We start from the raw sequence: 12,352 nt of genomic DNA on the forward strand, positions 1-12,352 counted from the left end.
CGCCCCATTGTGGACCTGGCCGAACCCATAATGGGCTTGCTATAAGAGGCCCTCTTAGTGCCCACAGGGCCGAAACAGTTAAAAAAAAAAAAAAAAAGCAAACACTTGTATGCTGTAGTGAATCAGATTGTTGTGGGGTTGTTGTTCCATCCATCTTTTGCCCAGATCATATCAAAAAACAATTTAATATGATCTTGTGACAATTTGTATGTAAGAAAATAACTGAAAAAATAATAAACATGCAGATAAAAAATTATGTAATAGTAAATGAAACACAATGAATATCTGCTTCATACTACAATAGAGGTAAATTTTGTTTGTTAAGTTATGGCAACGCAACACTTGGACGATCTGCCAAGGTGGGGATGCCTTCCGGGAGGTCTTTTAAGGGAAACTGGCCTCTATTTAGACGTTACAGACGTGGAGAAAAACCCAGAAAACTTAACGAGGCCAGCCCGTCCGAGCGAGGCGCGAACTCACGACCGAGCTCGTAGTGTTCAGGGTACGAAGACCGCTTGGCCACTGATGGGCCCAATAGAGATAAAGGTGATGCTATTAGCTCTTCAAATATAGCTTTTACAGCCTTGATTAGGCAAATAAAACCTGTCAACGATGTATGTCGTGCTGACTTTATGATCAGCTGTCCATTCTCAAAGGCGCTGCCGGAATCCATCTTCCATTTCGGCCAAAATGAGCCACCACAAATGCTGATTTGAAACTCGCAAAGGTGTCTTAAAGTTCCTATCAAATGAATTTTTACTGTTAGGGATATCGTAGAGTCCGAAACAAAATCTTAAATTAAAAACTTTTTATACACAACCAATTTTTACATCAACAAGCAAATTTATATACCTGTCTATATCACAAACTAGGGTTTCTCATTTCCCGGTCTTTTGCTTATCCCGGGATTCCGGGAGAAAAGTAAACTATTTCCCGGGATATAATTATTTTTAAAATATAAAAAATATCTTGAAATCGAATGATATAATTATTTTTCATTTTTAAAAGTAATTTAATACGTTCTGCAACCTCCAAAATCATAATATTAATAGATTGCGGCCGACGTTTTCAGCCCAAAACGTGAACGTCGGACGTCGAGCGCCGCCATCTGGCAATTCTAGAAAGGCAAATCTATGAGTTAATTATACTTTCTATTTGCAAATAAAAAATATAATTAACTCATAGGTTGATAATGGCGTTCCCTACGTCTAGCATGCGAGTAAAAGTTCGGCCTAACCTTCATTTTTTGTGTTTGGGGTTAAAATCATGACGTATTTTTTTAAAATTATGATTACTTAAGCATTTATGAATGATATTGTAAAGAAACAGACGATTTTAATCCAGAAATTATTTAATTATTCAATTTTTTTTTTTTTTTGCAATTGATTTGAAGTGCCTATAGAATTGACATATATTTGTGTTCATAATAGCTTATCATAATTCTGTAGGAGTATGTTTGTTCTTTCTCAGCATCTTCTACCATCAACTGCGTAATATGTTTGTAAAATTTTTTAAAAATAATTTCTCGAGCTGCTTTCGGATTTACATAAGCCACTTCTCTTAACAAAAGTATGAGGTAGTCCTATCGTACAGAAGGAGACACGACGCTAATTAAAAATAATTTAGTGTTAGTAATTAATTATTTATTGTTATTAAGCATCCTATAAATACTTTAAAACAGTTTAATTTGTTTATTTACTATTGCTGGTAACATTCGTCGTTGCTAAACGTGTTCCGCCATTTTTCAACAATATTTCATGAGTCAGTGCGCGACGTGTTTTACTTGGAGTTCAAACGTCAAACGTATACTTCTGCTTGCCGTACAAGTTTAACGTTTGAACTTCGGCCGCAACCTCTCTAATAATGCTGTTGTAAAATACATTAAAATTATCTTTGAATTACGTAGAAATTTTCACAAATAAAAAAAAATTATTAAAGTTTGTGAAAACTGCTTACAAAAAATACCTTTGAATTGAGTGGAAAATTTAAAGAAAAAATGAGCTTAGATCAAACTTCTAAGTTAAAAGGCAATTTTCGTTTTTTAAATAAAATATAGTACAAAATATTATTGTAAATTTTATAATAAGATTTTAAAAAGCAAAGATAGTCAATACTCCGATCACTCAATCAGGTTATTATTTTAATAATGAAAAGTCCCGGTACTGAAAATGCCCTTTTCAATTCAATGAATGTGGATGGAATAGTCTTTAATGCATTTAAGAAAACATAAATGTTACGTGTTTTTTCACCCGTAGCGTCGAAGATTTCTAGTTCGTTTTCGAGATGCGTTGCAATACTTCTTTTTGCTCTCAACTATTCTTGATTTGTCTACCTCAGCTGCTTTAATAGAAGTATCAAGCTTATAGCCCGATAATTCGGCAGTTCGTTTGGCTTTAATAATCAGGTTTATGAAGAAAACTTCATACTTACAAACTTCGTACTCGTTTCTATCCATTCCCAATTTGCATAATCTGGCATAATGCAGTTATTGAAACTATTGGGAATAATTAAAATTAAGACAGCAACGGCGCAATTATTCAAGATATTACAGGTTTTTCAACAGGTACAGGTTCTGACAAAGAATTTTCAGAGTCCTGCCTCAAATACATATTGATTATCGATAATCTGTGAGATGTCATAACAAGCAAAAATTTAAAAAACGAACAAGCAGGCTTAAAATTAATCAAATACAAATGTATTCTGACAGTTTATGAGTTAATTATACTTTCTATTTGCAAAATTTCCTCAATCTTAACACAAATAAGAAAAAAGGAAACTTTTAAGAAATTTGCGAGATTTCCCGGGATATTTCCCGGGTTAAAAAAACAGCCGGGATCCCGTTTGAGAAACCCTATCACAAACAAAATCGACAATCGCTTCACGTCCTGCAAATTGTGGCAACTGGGACTCTAAGTAAGTTTGCAGAGGCCGGATGGCCTAGCGGTCAAGATGGCAGCCTACCGCTCTGGGGGACCCGGGATCGAATCCGAACGGGTCAAATAATCCCAGGAATTTTTCGGGGGGTGGTCCGTTCGGATATGTCGGGCTCCGTCCCTCACCACTCGGTCGCCCCATTGTGGGCCAGGCCGAACCCATAATGGGCTTCTAAAAGAGGCCCTCTTAGTGCTCACAGGGCGGAAAGAGTTAAAAAAAAAGTAAGTTTGCAGAGCATCTGCCACAGAAGCACTAAATATTTGAATTGCTAGATAAACGTTCATTTTCATTTGTTGGAAGCTAATGTGGGCCTTTGTGAGCTTTTTTCCAAATGTAAACTCAGAACTTTGCAGTTGTCGAAGAGTCTCAATATACTCCCATTTGACAACCTAAAAATGCAATGAAGTCAAATGTAGCTCTTACATTTATTTATCAGTGCAACAAATAAATAAGTGCAGAATACCTTGCCAGAAGCTAAAATCAACATTTTTTTTTTTTCTGCAAGCATATTTCTTAAAAGTTTAATCATATGGCAAGCATCAAGGAATACTTCTATCGAAGTGCTGTTTTTAGGGTGAGAAAACCAAGGTTCTATAACATAACTAGGTGAAATTTTTGCACCAGAGCTCTAGCAATGGAAAAATTTGTGCTTGTGTCATCAAAAGTATTTCCCACTACCTTCCACATTGACATCATGCAATCGTTGTAGGCAGGGGCGGATCTACATAGGGACTAATACGGCTTAAGCCCTGGGCTCCAAGTGTCGAGGGCCCACAAAAATTGAATTATCATCATAAATTTTTAATACTTTTTCATTAACAATGAGCACTTATCGTATAATAAAAAATAGTTAATATTAATAATAATGATGATAATTTATAGTATTATTTGTGTTATTGTGATTAGTTGATTTCTTAATCTAACAAAAAATGGGGCCCCATTGAACGTCAATAGTCCTAGGCCCCGAAAAACCTAGATCTGCTCCTGGTTGTGGGCACTGTTTCAGCAAGCCTTTACGTTCTTCTGGAGATAAACCAGCAATAAAAAATATACACAAGGAATCTTTCAAGATTCAATCAAAGCAACTACCATGAAAACTAAAACATCTTTTGCAAGTTCTCCTGTCATACAAATCCTAGTTCCTATGACAACATAACCATGATAATAATAACCATTAAAATATTTATGTTGTCTAACAGCCATTTCGTCGATTATTTAACAGCATAAAGTTGGTTTATCTGCAAACATAGAGCGTAGAGCAACAAAAGCTTCCTCGGTAAATCCAGGTGAAGCAAAAATGCCTGAATACCACAAACGAATTGTACGAAGATGAGACAGAGCAAAGCCCAAGCTGCTTCTAACATAGTCATAGCTACTCGGAGATAAATAGTTGTGTTTATTGGTCTAATTTGGGTGGGTTTTTTTTTTTAACTTTTTCCGCCCTGTGGGCACTAAGAGGGCCTCTTTTAGTAGGCCCATTATGGGTTCGGCCAGGCCCACAATGGGGCGACCGGGTGGTGAGGGACGGGGCCCGACATATCCGAACGGACCACCCCCCGAAAAATTCCTGGGGATTTTTCGACCCGTTCGGATTCGATCCCGGGTCCCCCAGAGCGGTAGGCTGCCGGGTGGGGGTGTTTAACAGCTTTGTAGTACAATGCGGATTGAAACTATCCGCGTGCTACTTACTCCAGCAGGGATTTGAGCTATGTAGACACCAAGAAACAAAAGTCTTCCTACGCTTAACCTCCAACAGATTATCGTTACGCCGGAAGCAGACAGAGCAAATCTGTTACGCGAGTTTCTAAGAGCGTGGAGCATTGAATATAACTTTTGTGTTTTTATAACATTTTTAATTGCTTTCTTAAATGTTTATCGCTTGTATAATATAAAGCTTACTGGGCCAAATATTAAATAAATTCTTTTCTAAGTTGTGTTTGTGTTTCTTTGGACTTCTGACATCTGATGTGCCTACATCTTCTTACCTTAAATTCGCTGATTTTGCAAAGAAACTTATTGCGTTTTTGGTAAAGTTAAAAATATTTATGCCATTAAAGTAGATATATTTGAATCTAATTGGGATCCCTATAATTGAGCGTAATAGGGTGTCATCTTTGTGCCCATAAAGAGGTAGGACCATTTACTCTGTGGGCGCTAAGGTGATTGGATCCGAGCGGTAAAGGTGGCAGCCTACCGCTCTGGGGGACCCGGGATCGAATCCGAACGGGTCGAATAATCCCCAGGAATTTTTCGGGGGGTGGTCCGTTCGGATATGTCGAGCCCCGTCCCTCACCACCCGGTCGCACCATTGTGGGCCTGGCCGAACCCGTAATGGGCCTACTAAAAGAGGCCCTCTTAGTGCCCACAGGGCGGAAAGAGTTAAAAAAAAAAAAAAAAAGGTGATTGGATAGCCGAGGCGACAAAGACACTAGCTTACATATTTTACTTTTTGACGCTAAAAAAGCCTTTTCAAGATTTTCAACCTGAGTTCAGACAGATTTACGAATAGGACCACTAAGCGGCGAGAGATGGGGCTTCATATCCAGGCTTCCAAAGTTTTATCAGCACCACCATTCGTCCTGCATTATCTTGTTGCTATGAAAGCCCGGATATGAACTTCAAAAATGTTCGTGGTTAATTTGGCCCATATAAATCAGATCTTGCTTCATTACCCTCGCCCCATATGTTCTCGTCCACCAATTTGGGTACGGTTGTTCATCCAGATCCAAATTGGTACTGCCTCATGTGTTCGAAACCATGAGACACTTCAAATAAATTAGACTTTTTCGATATCAACAGACTAAAATTTGAATATTAGATGAAATATTATGCCAACAGGCATTAATGTTTACGATTATGGAAAATTTGTATACATGAATCCTGCAAAAATATTAATATACATGAAGTTCCGTAAACGATTTCATTATTGCGTTCTCAATAATGCAAACAATGCTAGTATTGTCTGACAATATTTTCAGAAGTAAATAGTTCTACAAGCGTTTTCGAAGATAAAACATGAATATATGCGTTATATTAATGGTTATTTTACCATTATTTATTTTAATTTATGCTCCTGTGGGGCAAAGCTATAAGATATGGCTAAAAAAGAAATTCGTGACTGATCCAAGCTCGTCTCAAAAAACTAAAGAATCGCCAATGGACAAGAATCAAGATTATGACGACTTTGAAAAAAAGCGAGGTGTAACTGGACCAAAAATAATTAAAAATTCAAGAAGTGAAGTGTCGAAGCTTCCTTCTTTTATAGAAAATTATAACAAATACAAAAAGTTTAATTTTATGCGGAAATACGCAAATAAAAAGATCGAGCAAAAAGAAGGAACGGAACAAACAAGAAAATTGAATGACAATGTCGAATTTTCGGAGAAGAACGACGATAAAAATCTCATTAATAGAACGTTAGTTGGTCCAACGAAGCAGGAAGATGACGAAAATAAAGTTCCAGACAGTTTTAGAACTGATTTGAAAATGAACAGAAAGATCACAGAACAAGAAATGAAAATTATAATAGAAAAAATCGGCCGTGCCATATCCAACGTATTGGTGACTTGCCTTATATCTTTGATATTTTTACTTACTGTGCTCATGTGCATTCTCTTTAAGATATTTCACGAAAAACAGTCTAGACCAGAGAAATGCGAAGTATCCCAACAACCAAAGTCCATCTACTCCGTCGATATTGATTCGCTTCTGCATGATGAGCACGAAAAACATCTATCAGAATCATCTTTTCACGTCAGTTCCGAAGAAGCAGGCAAAGAAACTATTTTGCTAATGGAAGAAACATCGGAAAACGAAGATATTGAAGAAACAACTCCGTTATTATTTCCGGCATCAACGTCACCGAAAACCGAAAAGGACAAGAATCATTCTTCTTCGTCGAATGGGATCGAAACTATACAGACGATAATCAAAGTTAAAAGTCCTGAAGGCAGCAGTTCATCCGAGAAAGAGGAAGAAACCAGATTCTACAAATATCAAAAGAGAAACCGTATAAACGAAGATGATACTTGCGACTCTCGAAAATCTTCCGGTGTGCCATTCGAAGAGGAAAGCATTTCTCGTGTTTTCATGAAGACGAGTAATGATGCTGGTGCATTGCAAAACATAAAAACACAGGAAAATGATAATTTCAGTAAGGATTGTGGGTCAGAAAATAACTCAATTAACAAGATTTCATTAAGCAATCAAACGCACGATCTTTACACGGTCCATACCATCGTACATACAACGTACCACCAGCTATTCAAATGAATAAAGGAAGCTTCAGGAACTCAAACCGAGTTACTCATTCTGGAGATGCATACAATAGATCGTCCATGGAACGTGGTAAAAATTCGAAAGATTATTTTAAAGGAAATCACATTGTTTTAAGAGCATCGACTCGCGAGGAACTCGAAAAATATAGAGTGGATCTCTGCACAATTTTGGAAAAAGTGAGCGAAAAATGGGTCGATGAAGAAGACGATTTCGTGAAGAAGCAAACGGATTCACGAAATGGAAACAAAGATTTGCTGTCGAAGGATAATCGACCGAATCGTCAATTAAGAACAGGAAATACAGAAATTGCACCAGATGCAATCGAGAATTTAAATACTGGAAGAAATTTTGTTCGTAAAACAAGAAAAATTTACGTAATTAGACCTGTACGAAAATCCAGAGAAAAGGCGACTAATCGATAACAAAATTGACTTTTAAATAATTTATTAATTAATTCTTAAGTATATTAATTTTGTGTTAATTTTTAAATACATTATCGATTACTAATTTATTGTTTTGAATGAGTTATATTGAAAATAAATATTTGCAAAATTTATGTTGTCTTTTAAAAATTATATAGAATCACCTCTTTGTAAACAGTACGAGTATTTTCTAAGCTTTTTAGATGCTAAATGGCTCTTTCCGTGCGGATAGGCTATGATACAGGTGGAGAGAGGTAAGGGACGAGGCCCAACGTATCCAGACCAATTTATTCATGAAAATTTCTATATCGACTCGAATTCGAAGTGGTTGCTCTAAATTGGAAGGCTGGCGTCTTCTTCCACCATTTATTATTGGTGTTAGCCTATTACTATGAAAGATCTGGACCAAAACCCAATTTAATCCTTCTAATTTAACCATATTTAGAGGTTGCGTTGCGAGCAAGGCAAATTCTGCGTTTAATTTCATTATCGCATCCTTTATTCGTAAGAAGTGTTCTAAGGTAAACAAATTCATTCACCACCTTATAGCCTGCAGTTTCCTTAGTCTGTGTCAAGGAACGATCAATTATCATAACTTTCGTTTTACTTAGCAGCAATCAGCAATCCATATTCCCTGCTGTCAGTTTCAAGACTTTTCATAATATTTTCAAGTTCTGATTCAATGGATGCTATAAATGTATCGTGAGCGTATCTCAGGTCGTTAACTTTTCGGTCCCCCGATGGAAATGCCTCCGTCTCAGTTATCTAATACCCTTCTCATGATTATTTATTTTAATAAGCATTAAAGAGTAAATGGGAAAGACATCCTTGTCTTACATCAGCTTCAGATGTAAATGTATTAGACATAGTTTTGTTAACTCTTACTCTTGCAGAGTTGTTCTCATATAAATTTCTGATCATCGAAATAAGATGGCGCGGGACTCTCATGTTCTGGAGAGGAGCCAAAATTTGTTTCATTTTACACAATCAGAGGCTTTGGTATAGTATACGAAACTAGGTAATCTTTGACATTAAATTCATAGGCTTTTTCAATGATTTGTCGAGCGTTCAAGATTTGTTTACGAGTTTCTTTACCAGAGATAAACTCCGACTGTTCTTCAGCTATTTTAGGTAATAGGAAGTGTTTTAAACGGTTATTAATTATTTGGAGCATTACTGGCATGGTTAATTAGGCTGATAGTTCTGTAGTTACTACAATCTGTTGGTGCACTTTTTTTATAAATTGGAATAAATATTGATTTACACCATTTCTCCGGCCATCTCTCAGATTTCAAAATTAAAGAGCAGATTTTATGAAATATATCAACACCCAGTTCTCCCATTGCTTTTAAAATTTCGGAGGTTATATTGTCTGTTTGTTATATTGTCAGGTCCCGAAGTTTTGATTTCTTAATGTATTTATGAGTGGCTTTTTCTATTTCTGATTTAAGAGTAGGTGGTTTAACTTCCCCTGTCCATCCATTCTAAAGTTGATAATTACCATTTGTTTGTCCAGTGTCTTTATAAAGTTTCTCAGAATACTTCCTCCAGACAACCGCATCGTTGATAGGTTCATAGCCTTCCACAAATTTTGTTAGGCGTTTATCGATAATAAAGGCCATTCCATTACGTCCATTTTTGGTTGTACCTGAAGCATATATTGTGTGGTCAATTGTATCAAAATGACCATTCTCTCTCCAATGTGTTTCGAGATGCCACAAATCGATATATTCTCTCTCGATTAAGTTCTCTTTCTACTATGTAGAGCTTTCCAGTCTGTAAAAGTCTTCTTACATTCTAAGTACCTAAGGATAAATTTCTCCTTAGATGTAATTTTAAATTTCTTCCAGATGCATATATAGAAGGCACAGGAGTTATTACGCTCAAGGTGAACAAAATAGATTTTCTCAAACACACGAATATCCATACATACAAGAACAAAATCCAATTTTTTGCATTTTTTGACCTTTTAAGGAACCCCAAATCCAAAAATTTTTAAATTTTAGGGGTCATTTTTTGACCGATCGCCATACTTTCCTCCGTTGTATATAACAGCTAGGAAAGTAAAAAGAAGTTTATTAAATGAACAATACAACACTTCTATGTATAACAGTTCCATATTTTAATATATATTTAATATATTACATGAATGATAAAAATAAAAAATTTAAAAGACAAATATTTATCTTTTTTATTGCTAGATTTGAAAATTCAAAGTGTGAATACATAAAATTAGAAACAAAACATACATAAAATAAAACGCAATACAAATGATTGTTCATCTGTGAAAAATTATTCTAATGTAATTCAAATTTAATTAATTTCAGAAGAATTTTTGTACCACCACAGTAATGTGATGTTGACAGAATGATAAATTTACTTATTCAAATTGGCAAGATGCACTTAAAACAATATAGAACATAACTAATTTTGAAACCTTCTCACGAATTTAATTGCTTATGAATTTGTTACATTTTTAATTTACTTTTTATTTGTAACATGTAAGACATAAATGTTTTTGATATATCATGGAATATAGTAAATATTTTATGTGTTATAGATTCTTAGACTGTATCTCTTATGTTATCACAATAGTATCGAATAGTATCCAATTAAAATTATTATACTCCAAAATTTCAGGAAATCAGATTGCCATTCACTTTTTCCCTAAACCAAAGAAAACTTTTGGTGGCAAAAATTTTTCTGAAGACGAAGCGATCGAAGATAAAATGGAAGATGCAAAGACAATGCTTTCGTGATGTCAGGACATAAAGACGTTATAAAGCTGAAACGAATATCGTATATTGGCGTCTGACAAGGATTTTTCACATGTAAGAAGTTATGGATAGATCGCTTCTTCCCTTCCCAATTATAATATTTTCATTTTGAAAGTGTATTAATAAAAATACTAAAAAATTATTGTAAATTATAATACAAGAAATAAATAAGCGAAAAAGTAATACAAAGATGCAATCTTATTTCTAAATTAAGCTATATTAAATTCACAAATAAAAGTTTTAAAGAGCAAACTCGAATGTTAATTAACTTTGGATAATATCGATAAGAAACTATTTATTCATATTAAATCCGATATATATGTTTACAGTGAATCCTACCATATTGTATTACCATATAGGGGAAGGTGGTGCAAGATGGGGCCATGGGGTAAGACGGGGATGTCTGTTTATTTGTGGTTAACGCGCTTTCATCTAGCTGTTATTTGGGGAACTAAATGCCAACCTCAAAAGGATCACGGGACGAGAGAACGTCCGAATCGCTCTCTTTGTTTGGAAGTAAGACAGTTTTCCATGTTTCAGCAATACTTCATCTAATTTTACGCCCGCTACAAAGTTTTTACAAAATAAGTATTATTGTGAACTTTTACATTACCTATTATATGAAGATATTATGGTATTCGAAGTAACCTTTAAGACTGAAATGGTTTAGTTTCAAAATAAAGTTGCCCGTGTTTGCAGCCAGTATGAAAAGTGCACGTTGGGGCAAGATGGAGTACCCCATCTTGTCCAAGGTTGGCCACGAATTCTGCTGCTGGCTAGAGGTACTGCAATATAGTGCAGTGAACTAGTTTTAAATTCGTTGTCGTTGATAATTCTATATCACCTTTTCGAACATATGAAAAAATAATTTTAAAAATGATCTTTTTATAGAAAATAAAAATATTCCACTTTTAAATCACATCTAACTGTACAGTATATACTGCATTACTTTATTATTTATGTTTTTACGTTTTATTTTATTTATGAAAACATTTTTGAAATTTAAATACTATCTTAACAAAAAATAAAATGTGAGATAACAATCGAAATAAAAAATTTTTTCCACGAAAAAAAACATCGTCTGCTTACAAAATAGCGAAATTGAGCATGCGCGAAGTAACAGTATCGTCTGGTAAAGTAAATACGAGTAAGTTCAAACTTTTTATTTATTCGGAAAATAATAATAAATGTAGCTGTTGTGATAAATGGGCACACTGTTCTTGTGCCAATATTGAAGAAAACGACAATTTAACCATTTTAATTTGTCCTTGTATATAAAAATAATATCTCTATCTCACCCCATGGGTGGGGCAAGATGGTGCATTTACATATAATTTTAAAATATTAAATTTTCTTGTTTTTAAAAACGTTTTTCAAAAACTAAATTTTGTATTACATATTACCAAATGTTGTAGTTGCTGAGAATAAAAAAATTATTGTTCTCATTAAAGTGCCATCTTATGCAGTGGCGTAGCGAAGATAACTGACGCCCGGGGCATAACTGGGGCCCGACACTTTATTGGCGCTCCTCTCCCCCTTCAGAAACACATATAGATTGTCTTGGAGACCATTTGGGCGCCCCTCTGCGAGTGGTGCCCGGTGCATGATACACCCTCTTGCACCCCCTCGCTACGCTACGGATCTTATGACCTTTCAAACCTTAACGTCCTCATCCTGCCCCTACAGTATATTGTTACTGTATTAAACAAGTTTTTATTATAATAACTTCTTCAATATAGTAACAATTCATTAGATAATTAGTATTAAATTAAATTAAATTTATTAAACTCAAATTATAAATAAAAACTGTTTTACTTGAACATTTAATAAAATGAACCAATTGAAACCGGTAAGACAGAAAGCAAACGTGATTCCGGCCGGAATCGAACCGAGGACCTTTCGCATGTAAAGCGAACGTGATAACCACTACACTACGGAACC

General features: G+C 35.1%; 1 non-coding gene across 1 annotated transcript; it reads right to left on the minus strand.

The window, feature by feature from the left end:
* Window positions 1-12,279: 12,279 nt before the first annotated feature.
* Window positions 12,280-12,352, minus strand: TRNAV-UAC (transfer RNA valine (anticodon UAC)). The gene has a single exon. It is a non-coding gene; the product is annotated as a tRNA-Val (tRNA).

Source organism: Centruroides vittatus, unplaced genomic scaffold (assembly GCF_030686945.1).
Source record: "Centruroides vittatus isolate TY-2023 unplaced genomic scaffold, ASM3068694v2 contig_3187, whole genome shotgun sequence".
NCBI classification, from domain to species: Eukaryota; Metazoa; Arthropoda; class Arachnida; order Scorpiones; family Buthidae; genus Centruroides; species Centruroides vittatus.